The following is a 10317-nucleotide window of genomic DNA, read 5'->3' as shown; positions in this document are numbered from 1 at the left end:
AAACTAAGAATACAATATTTTCACAAATACAATAGAAAATGAAACCTATGAGTATGTATATGAAAATATATTTGTTTCATATCTAAGTAGTTAAACCAAATCACAATAATAAATATGAAATATGTAATTTCATATTTGTAAACATGAAAACCAAAACTTGTGTTGTTTATATATATATGACTATATATATATATAAGGAAACCAATAAAATGTGTGTGTATATGATATTGAGCTTAGAGTATCTAACACACATAATATAAAACCTAAACTAGATTACCCAAGCCGATCTTGATCTTCAATAAGCTCGACTTGGTACACTATGCGGATGAAGCTGAACTTGGATCTTGAACTTGAATTGCATAAGCTTCACTCCACAATTCCGCCAACCTCCATTGGATATGATCGTTGAAGCTCTATTCCATCCAACCTCCAACACGTTGTTTTTCTAGAATAAATACGAAAACACAAACACTAGACAAACAACATTAGTCGTAAATTGTTTGTTAAACTTCATCAAAACAAAGAGGCCAATAATCTCTCCCTTTTTGATGATGACAAACAATTTACAAAAAGGATATATGTATGAAAGAAAATGAAAACAATATTATAATTATCATGCATATAAACAAAAAAGAATATACTCATAATATTTCTCCCCCTTTGACAACATCAAAAAGAGGACAAAAGAATTAAGAGAGCGAAAGCTCCCCCCTACAAATAAGCATGGGTGAGTATAAAACAAGTATAGGGATTGCTCCCCCCTATCAAAATGCCTTAATGAATATATGCAATGAATGCTAAGGCATACATATGTGAGCAAGCATAGATGGAAAGTATGCTAAACACTCCTCACATACAAAAAGACAATGAAGACACATATAAATATGTTAATATGAAAGAAGTGTCTCATTAACACAAAAAATATAAAAACCCTATAAAAGAATAGATTTATGAAATCAAAAGAAGAGGAACATGAGAATCATGCAAAAAGTTCTCAAATGAAAACGAATCAACCAAAAGAAATCATAAATCAAAATTTAAATCATAAAACCAAATCATCATTGATTTTCAAAAATCAAGAGAGGTAATTATATCTAGCTCTTGAGCTAGTATCAACCTATATAAATATTTTAGCATCCGGTAAACATGATTTGGAAATAAACACCCAATAAACTCGGAGGGTATATAACTACAAACCTCTCATCAAAACAAAACCAATAATCATGAAAACAAAAGAATTTGATCAATGAAAAAAAATATTTTCATGTTCAAAAGTTTAAAGTATAATTTTTCAAAACCAAAAAAATAAAAACACTAAATTTTTTGGAAAATTTATTTTGGCACCCAAGCATTCTTGGTGCCGGATTGGTTAGGGACATGACCCCTATCATTTAAGCTCAAAGCCCTAGGGTTATGAACCCTCTTGGGCATATGTGGTGCACGGGATCGGTCATAGCAATAATCACTCAAGTGACCATTCCAATTGCAATATGTACAATGAAAAGGAAGCATTTGCTTATGTTGACCATTAAAAGGTGCACGTGGAACATTTACAAACAAAGGTAAATTATTTGAAGCTTTTTGCAAATGTGAAACATTATCAAAACAAAACTTTCCTAAGTGGCCAAATCTACCACAAACATTACATTTATAAACATGTGGTCTACTAGAAATATTTGGCAAATGAGATTTATTTTTTAAATCAAAACAATATTTTGCCAAGTGACCAAAACGACCACAAATATCACATTTAAACACATGAGCATGCTTATGATGAACGTGATGAGTATGTGCATGTGTATGTGATGAAGAAGCTACATGAGATGCACAATGAGCATTAGCATTGTTATGTTTGTGTGCATCATAGCAAAATCTAACAAGATGGCCTTTACGACCGCAAATAGAGTATTTGTAAACTTTGCTATATATGTGTGCATAGTGAGTGCATATGCTTAAAATTATATTTTTAACAGGAGTCGTCTTCATGCACAGTCTCTCCTATTGGATGACACTAGGTGATCAAGCAACAAATTTCTATAAAGTCATGCATGTCAAACATAGTATCAAATAAGATAAGTACCATGTGTATAAACCGAGTTTTAATCTAATCATGATAATTCTGGTAAACTCCATTATCAATACCTGATAAGTCTTGCCTATTAAGGCACTTGAGTCCCTATGGCACAATATCCCAAAAAATGTGAACTGTTCTAAATTCATGAGTTCATAACAAGTACAAATCAATAATTCATGTATCATATAGTCAATACCACTAGATCATGCTTCTGATTAGGGTATCTATTCATGCTCAGCCCACATAAAAGAAGTGACTACGTGATCAGACAAGGATCTTGAAGTTTGTACATATGAAATCATAATACCATATGCTCAGCTTATCTAATAAGCATCAAGAGATTAAACAATATCTATTTCAAAATATCATGGCAAACCCACCGAATATTATTGTCTTCTGTTGAGAGAGTACCAAACTTGGTAAGGTGAGATAGAGACAAAGATAGAGTAAAGGGTAGAATAATAAGTAAAGCAGCAATAAAACCATTACATCATGAAACTGGAGTCACATATGTTCTTCTTTCATCTTTCTATTTAGAGTCATATTTATTGTTAAATTAGCAACTAAATGACAAGTACACTCAAGGGGCTAGACTTGGTATTCCAATTGAGAGGCTAATTGAGAGGAAGGTAAGGGCTACTGATCAAATCAATCACATGAATGTGACTGTAAATAATTAGTTGAGCACTTTCTCATCAGGTTCATCTTTCTTTGACCGAAGTTCCAGCACCTCCTTCCAAGATGAAACTATCATTCTTTTTAATTAATCCAAACCATCTCAAATAATATTCTCTTGTATTATTCCCGAATTAAAATAGCCTCAAGTTTCATAAAAAAATATACTCGTTCCATATTTCACATGTAAGTTCTCATCCATCTCAAGAACATGGATCATAATATGAGGGCTCTCTCAGTGTGAATGTTCAGTGCTAGAGAATACCATTTGGTACACCAATTATAACTAATTTTATTCTTTACAATGCACAAAGTGAATATAAATATTGAAAGCATCTCCATCAATGTTCACGTCTTCTACATTATGTATTCATTGCATATCCTTTAGACAAATAAAGGTAAGAGATATGTTATATGTCGGTCAATTCATAGTAGTATGCAGCTCTATAGGTATGTAAATTATTTACAACTATAATTTGTATTGTCAAGCATCTATATGTGGAAAAAAATATTCAACCTTTGCTTGTACAACATACCTAGCAAATACTCATTCTGCTAGTATGACTTCCAAATTATTGAACGTAAAGGGTAAGAAACTTCCCATCTTAATTTAAATCCCTTTCCAATATCCAATATCATCCATGTTCTACTTCCAATAAAGAGAGAGAAAATTCTTATCTTAGCTTAAACCCCGTTTTGATACCCAACATCATCTCTATGGACCACTACAATACACCAACTGCACATATGAGCACCAATAAAGACTATACATATATTGGTCTGCTGAGCACTTGTTAGAACCGAAAAAAGTCCAAAACCTATGCCAACAAGTAAGCGACATGAAACAACTCATATAAATATTATCTTTATTACTCTAGCTTTTTTGGTAGATCTAACACGAAGAGACCAATGCTTTATTCATTATGATCTAAACACAATTTTTAGCCTCAATAAACCGATGAAGCACCTCCATTACTGACATACATTAAGATTATCATCCATCATTCACTCTAATATATTTTAATGTCTTTGTGTGCTCTTGCACAAACTTCTGATCGTTCGTGTCAACCTTTAAGCTATTTCTACTTAAGCACACACACTATCCCAAATCGAAAGTGGAAACAAATGCATAGGACCAAATCGCTAGAATGCCATATTATCGTGTCTAATCTTGTTTTAACTCACACTGGACTTAAACAAATTCATGGGTGATGTGACTAAAATCTAGTGAAAACAAACTCACAAGACTAAAGCCGTTTATGTATAATTATCTACTATCATTTATGAGGAGGAACCTATACATCAGGGGGTAAATTTGATAGACACTACCAACAAGATAAAACAACACATAGAAGGATCTATGTGTATGCAACATACTCAAGTTCCTCTACTGTTTGACCCTAGAGGGGGGGGGGGTGATTAGGGTCAAGAGGCTATAATTATGTAATAAAATTAAGACAAGAAAACCACAATATTCTAATGCAATCAAAATAGAGGAGATAGGGTTAGGAATCGTTATCCTGTGACGCGTGATATGTTAACGAGGTTCGGTCCGCTGACCTACGTCCCCGCTCCCCACTCTCGAGGAGAAATCCACCACACAACTCGGTTTGGAAGCCGGAACTTCGTCTACACAACGATCCCCTCACGATCTCACACTACACAGTTGATCTCACTAGATCACACTCCCTCACAGTTGATCTACACAAGATCACACTCACAAGATAGTAGAAATGGTGTAAGACTCTCTCTTTACAACGTCCCTATGGCAAAGAGAAAGAGCACACTGAAGCTGGGAAGTAAACACACACAAAACTCAGAAGAACATGTTTTGAAAATTTTGCTCAGGAAAAACAACGTCTCTGGTTTTTGCAAAAGCTGGGACACTTCAGGAAGAAGAAGAGGATGAGTTTAAATAAGGGAAAACTAGCTGTTTAAACCCATACCCTTAATCCCCCAAAATCTGGAAACAAACGTCGCTAAGATCTATACTGAGCGGCGCTGGAAAAGGACCAAAATTACTGTTTGAATAATACGGTGGTCGACCGACGAAATTTTTGGTCGACCGCGTTCCAGATCGAAAACGAGAAAAACAAACAGAGACTTCATCGGTCGACCGGGGCGGTCGACCGATGGAAAAAAATCGAGCTCTCGGTCGATCGCATCGGTCGACCGACAAACTCTCTGCTGCCCACTGACAAATGATCATAGGTGCGGTCGACCGGTGCGGTCGACCGCATTCTAATACATTTCAGAAAAGCAGATTTTGACTCAACTAAAATATTTGGAAAATATTTATTTGATCTCTAAAAATTATGAAACTTTGTAAAATGTTTTTAATACTAAAAACAAACTGTTTGGAAAAAGAATTTTGCAGATAGGTCCTCCTCCTTTGGATATCATCGTTGTAGCGCATATTCCATCCAATCCTCCATTTGTGGTACTAATAAGCTTGATATATGAATTCACTATATTTGTACTCAATAAGCCATTAGTACCGATAATGGTGGTTGGTAAAACATTATCAAAACATAAGGGCTAACAATCTCCCCCTTTTTGATGATGATAACCAACCATTATATGAGAGCAAAAAAAAATAAAGATAGCTTATAGATAGGTGCTCCCCCTATCTATGAGCTCCCCCTAAGTATATGCAACAAATGAGGAGATTTCTCTCCCCCTTTGTCACCATAAAAAATGGGGTAAAGAGAAATGCCAAATGCAAAATGCAACTAATCAAGCAAGCAATGTAGAACTTTCACATAGTGCATAAGCCCAAACCATTTCTTATGCGACAAAAATCATCCTCTCCAAGAGGCTTAGTAAATATATCCGCTAATTGAGATTTTGTGTCAACAAATACTAGGGATACATCTTGTCTCTCTACATGATCGCGTAAGAAATGATTGCGCACATCAATATGCTTGGTTCTAGAATGCAAAACTGAATTTTTGGAAATATTTATAGCACTAGTGTTATCACAAAAGATTTTTATATTTTTAAAATTCAAATCATAGTCAACTAAGCTTTGTTTTATTCATAAAACTTGAGCATAACATAAGCCGGCGGTAATGTATTCCGCTTCCGTAGTGGACAATGCAACACAATTTTGTTTCTTGGAAGCCCAAGAGACAAGTGAATTTCCTAAGAATTGGCATGTTCCACTCGTACTCTTGCGATCTACCTTACATCCGGCAAAGTCGGCATCACAAAAACCATATAAATCAAAAGAGGTGCTTTTTGGATAAAATAAACCAAGATTAAAAGTTCCATTAACATACTTAATGATCCTTTTAACCGCAACTAAATGAGATGCTTTAGAAGATGCTTGAAAACGTGCACATGCACACACACTAAACATGATGTCGGGTCTACTAGCGGTGAGATAAAGAAGACTACCTATCATACCTCGGTATAGTTTTTGGTCCACGTCTTCACCACTTTCATCCACATCAAGCTTGACACTTGTACTCATGGGAGTAAGCGCATGCTTAGAATTCTCCAAATTGAATTTCTTCACCAATTCCTTAGCATACTTGCTTTGAGAAATAAATTTTCCATCCTTTGTTTGCTTGACTTGAAGCCCGAGAAAGAATGTAAGCTCTCCCATCATGCTCATCTCAAAATGATCTTGCATAACCTTAGAAAATTCCTTGCACAAGGATTCATTAGTAGCACCGAAAATGATATCATCAACATATATTTAAACTAAAAAGAAATCATTTTTCCTTTTTCTCACAAAAAGAGTGTTATCAATAGTTCCTTTTGAAAAACCATTTTCAACAAGAAAACTAGAGAGGCGAGCATACCAAGCTCTAGGAGCTTGTTTTAACCCATATAAAGCTTTTTGAACCCGATAAACATGATTAGGAAAAACATGATCTATGAAACCGGGGGGTTGCTCAACATATAATTCCTCTTCTATAAAACCATTCAAGAAAGCACTTTTAACATCCATTTAAAATAATTTGAAATTTTTAAAGCTAGCAAATGCCAAAAACATCCTAATAGATTCTAACCTTACAACCGGTGCAAAGGTTTCATCATAGTCTTTGTCCTCCTCTTGATTGTATCCTTGGGCAACCAAACGAGCTTTATTTCTAGTAACAATGCCATGTTCATCAAGTTTGTTTCTAAAAACCCATTTAGTACCAATTACACTAGCATTGTTAGGTCTAGGAACTAATTTCCAAACATCATTTCTTGAAAAATTGTTTAGTTCATCATGCATAGCTAAAACCCAAAACTCATCTTTTAAAGCATCATTAATCTTTTTAGGTTCTAGTTGAGATAAGAAGGCAACATTACCACACTCACTCAAAGCTTTTGAGCGAGTAACAACTCCTTGTGAAGGGCTCCCAATAATTTGTTCCTTTGGATGGTTTGATGCGAATTTCCAAGCTTTAGGAAGTTCAACTTGTTCATGAGCATTGGAGCTATCCACATCCTTTTGAGCTTCTATAGAGGGAGTATCATTGATTTGCATTTGTAAAAAGTCCAATCCTCCCTCAACATCATCATCATCATCTTTCCTAGGTAAAACAACTTGAGAGCCAACATTAGTCTCATCAAAAGTAACGTTTATAGATTCTTCAACAACGAGACTTCGTTTATTGAAGACCTTATAAGCCTTACTTTGAGGTGCATAACCTAAGAAAATACCAACATCAATTTTGGAATCAAATTTATCATGGTGATCTTTTGTATTTAGAATAAAATATTTGCAACCAAAGATATGAAAATAATCAATAAAAGGAGTTTTTCCATAAAAAAATTCATAAGGAGTTTTCTTAAGCTTTGGTCTAATCAAAACACGATTTAAAACATGGCAAGCCGTATTGACGGCTTCCGCTAAAAAATATTTTGGCAAATCAAATGAATTTAACATAGTGCGTGCCATCTCTTGTATGGTGCGATTTTTCCGTTCAACAACACCATTTTGTTGTGGTGTTCTAGGAGCGAAAAACATGTGAGTTATACCATGATGAGCACAAAAATCATAGAAAAAATCATTTTAAAATTCACCACCATGATCATTTCTTATTTTAACAACTTTCAAATCTTTTTCATTTTCAATTCTTTTGACGTGATTAGCAAATTCTTCAAAACAATCATTTTTCTTTACAAGAAATATTGTCCATGTAAAATGAGAAAAATAATCAATAATCACAAAAACATAGAGTTTGCCTCCAAGAGAGGTAACACGCATAGGACCAAACAAATGAAGATGAAGTAATTGCAAAGGTTTAGAAGTCGATACCTCATTGATGGATTTGAAAGAAGATTTTGTTTGTTTACCTTTGGCACAATCCTCACATATGGTATCTTTGATGAAGTGCAAGCTAGGTAACCCTTTTACAAGATTTCTCTTAGACAATTTTGATATCAATTCCATATTAGCATGTCCAAGTCTCTTGTGCCAAATCCAAGGGTTTTCATCAATTACCGCAAGGCACTTCACATCTTGATTCACTAGTTCATTCATCTCAAAAATGTATACATTAGATTTGCGATTAGCAATAAAAATAATTTTTCCATTCATACTAATGATGCATTTATCCGGTTTAAAGGAAATATCAAAACCTTTATCACTCAATTGGCTAATGCTAAGAAGATTGTGATTCAAACCATTTACCAAATAAACATCTTCTATAACAGGTGAGGGTTTCTTACCAATAGAATCAACACCAATGATTTTACCTTTCTCACCACCACCGAAGGAGACGCTACCTCCTTCAATCCTTGATAGGGTTGCAAATAACTCTTTGTTGCCCGTCATATGATGTGAGCAACCACTATCAAGGTACCACATCTCCTTACGTCGTTGCCGTGATGTTCCCTACAAGAGATGAAGATGAAGATGTAGTAACTTTAGGTACCCAAGTCTTGGGTCCTTGGTGGTTAGTAGTATTGGTATCTTTTAGCACCCATATCATTCCATAAAAATCATGGTTGTCTTTAATCCTACAATGAGTACAAATGTGTCCATGTTTCATACAATATGTGCACACAAAATTTCTCTTATGTGTATGAGCATGAGATCTATGAAATCTATTTCTACCATGATGATTATAATTATCATAAACATGAGTGGGTCTAATCCTTCCACCCTCAATTTCTAGTTTCTCAATCTTTGATCTTAATTGCTTATTCTAGAAATCGAGATCTCCTAGCAATTCATCTTTTAGTGCAAGAGAGGTTGTTAATTGTTCTAGCTTGATATCACAAGAAGCATGTAATTTTTTAAAAGAAGAGTATTCTTTTGACATTCTCTTAAATTCAAAGTTCGATTCTTCTAGAGCCGTAGCTATGTCACATTGCATGTAGAAAGATTCACTTTCGGTCTCGGATATTACCTCTTGCTCATGAGCCATGAAACAAATGTTGGGGTCATGAAGAGCAAGTTTGGCTCCTTCTTCATTGCTATCCGAATCACTTGGTTCGGATTCTTCCCATCCGGCATACATAGCCTTCTTCTTCTTGTATTTCATGTACTTCTCCTTGAGCCTTGGGCAATCCTTAGCGAAATGGCCCGGTTCATTGCATTCAAAGCATTTTCCTACACGAGAAGGAAATTTATTGTTAGATCGTGGGTTAAATTTCTTGTTCATTTTTATGAGTCTAGAAATTCTTCTAGAGAGATGAGCCACTTCTCTAGAAAAATCAACTTCACTATCCGATGACGAAGAGGAGTTATCACTAGCTCCTTTGAGAGCTATGATCTTCAACTTTGGTGATGGCTCCTCAACATCCCGTGAGGGAACTTCCTCCTTCTCCTTCCCCTTGAGCTTCTTCTCATGGACCTTGAGCTTTCCGATGAGACTATCGAGAGCTAGAGTAGTAAGGTCATGAGCTTCCTCGATGGTCGTAGCTTTGGGTTCCCACGCCGGAGTTAATGAACGAGTATCTTGTAGTTCATTTCTTGAATGAACAATTGCTGTCGGCCTTCTTGTTTTGATGATGTTTAACAAACAATTTACCACTAATGTTGTTTGTCTAGTATTTGTGTTTTCTTATTTATTATAGACAAACAACGTTGTTGGAGGTTGGATGGATTGCACTTCAACGATGATATCCAAAGGAGGTTGGCGGAATGTCGGGTTGAAGCCTATACAACAATTCAAGTTAAAGATCAAGTTCAAGCTTCATCCGCAACGTGTACCAAGTCAAGCTTATTGAAGATCAAGATCATTGCTTGGGTAATTTAGTGTTTTACTAAGTCTATAAAAACATTTTACAAAGTTTCAAAAGTTGGTTTATGTCAAAACATCAAAATTCAAGTATCTCATATTTTCATGTTTTGGACTATTTTGTAAAATGATAATATTTTTTATTTGGGAGGTCCTTTCTGATAACCAGTCACTGTAGCATGTTTATTATCATGTCTAAAATCATTCCCCAAAGTTTCATATTTTTTGGAATTTATTTGATATTTTTAAACAGCATTTTAAAATCAGCAAAACAGTTTTTGAATATCAGTTTTCGGTCGACCGAACCGGTCGACCGAACCTGAGTTCTCGTGTTCACTGGACGACAGAGAGTTCGTCGGGCGGCCGCCCCCGCCGACC

Source organism: Asparagus officinalis, chromosome 4 (genome assembly GCF_001876935.1).
Source record: "Asparagus officinalis chromosome 4, Aspof.V1, whole genome shotgun sequence".
Classification (NCBI taxonomy): Eukaryota; Viridiplantae; Streptophyta; class Magnoliopsida; order Asparagales; family Asparagaceae; genus Asparagus; species Asparagus officinalis.
This window is presented reverse-complemented; position numbering follows the sequence as displayed.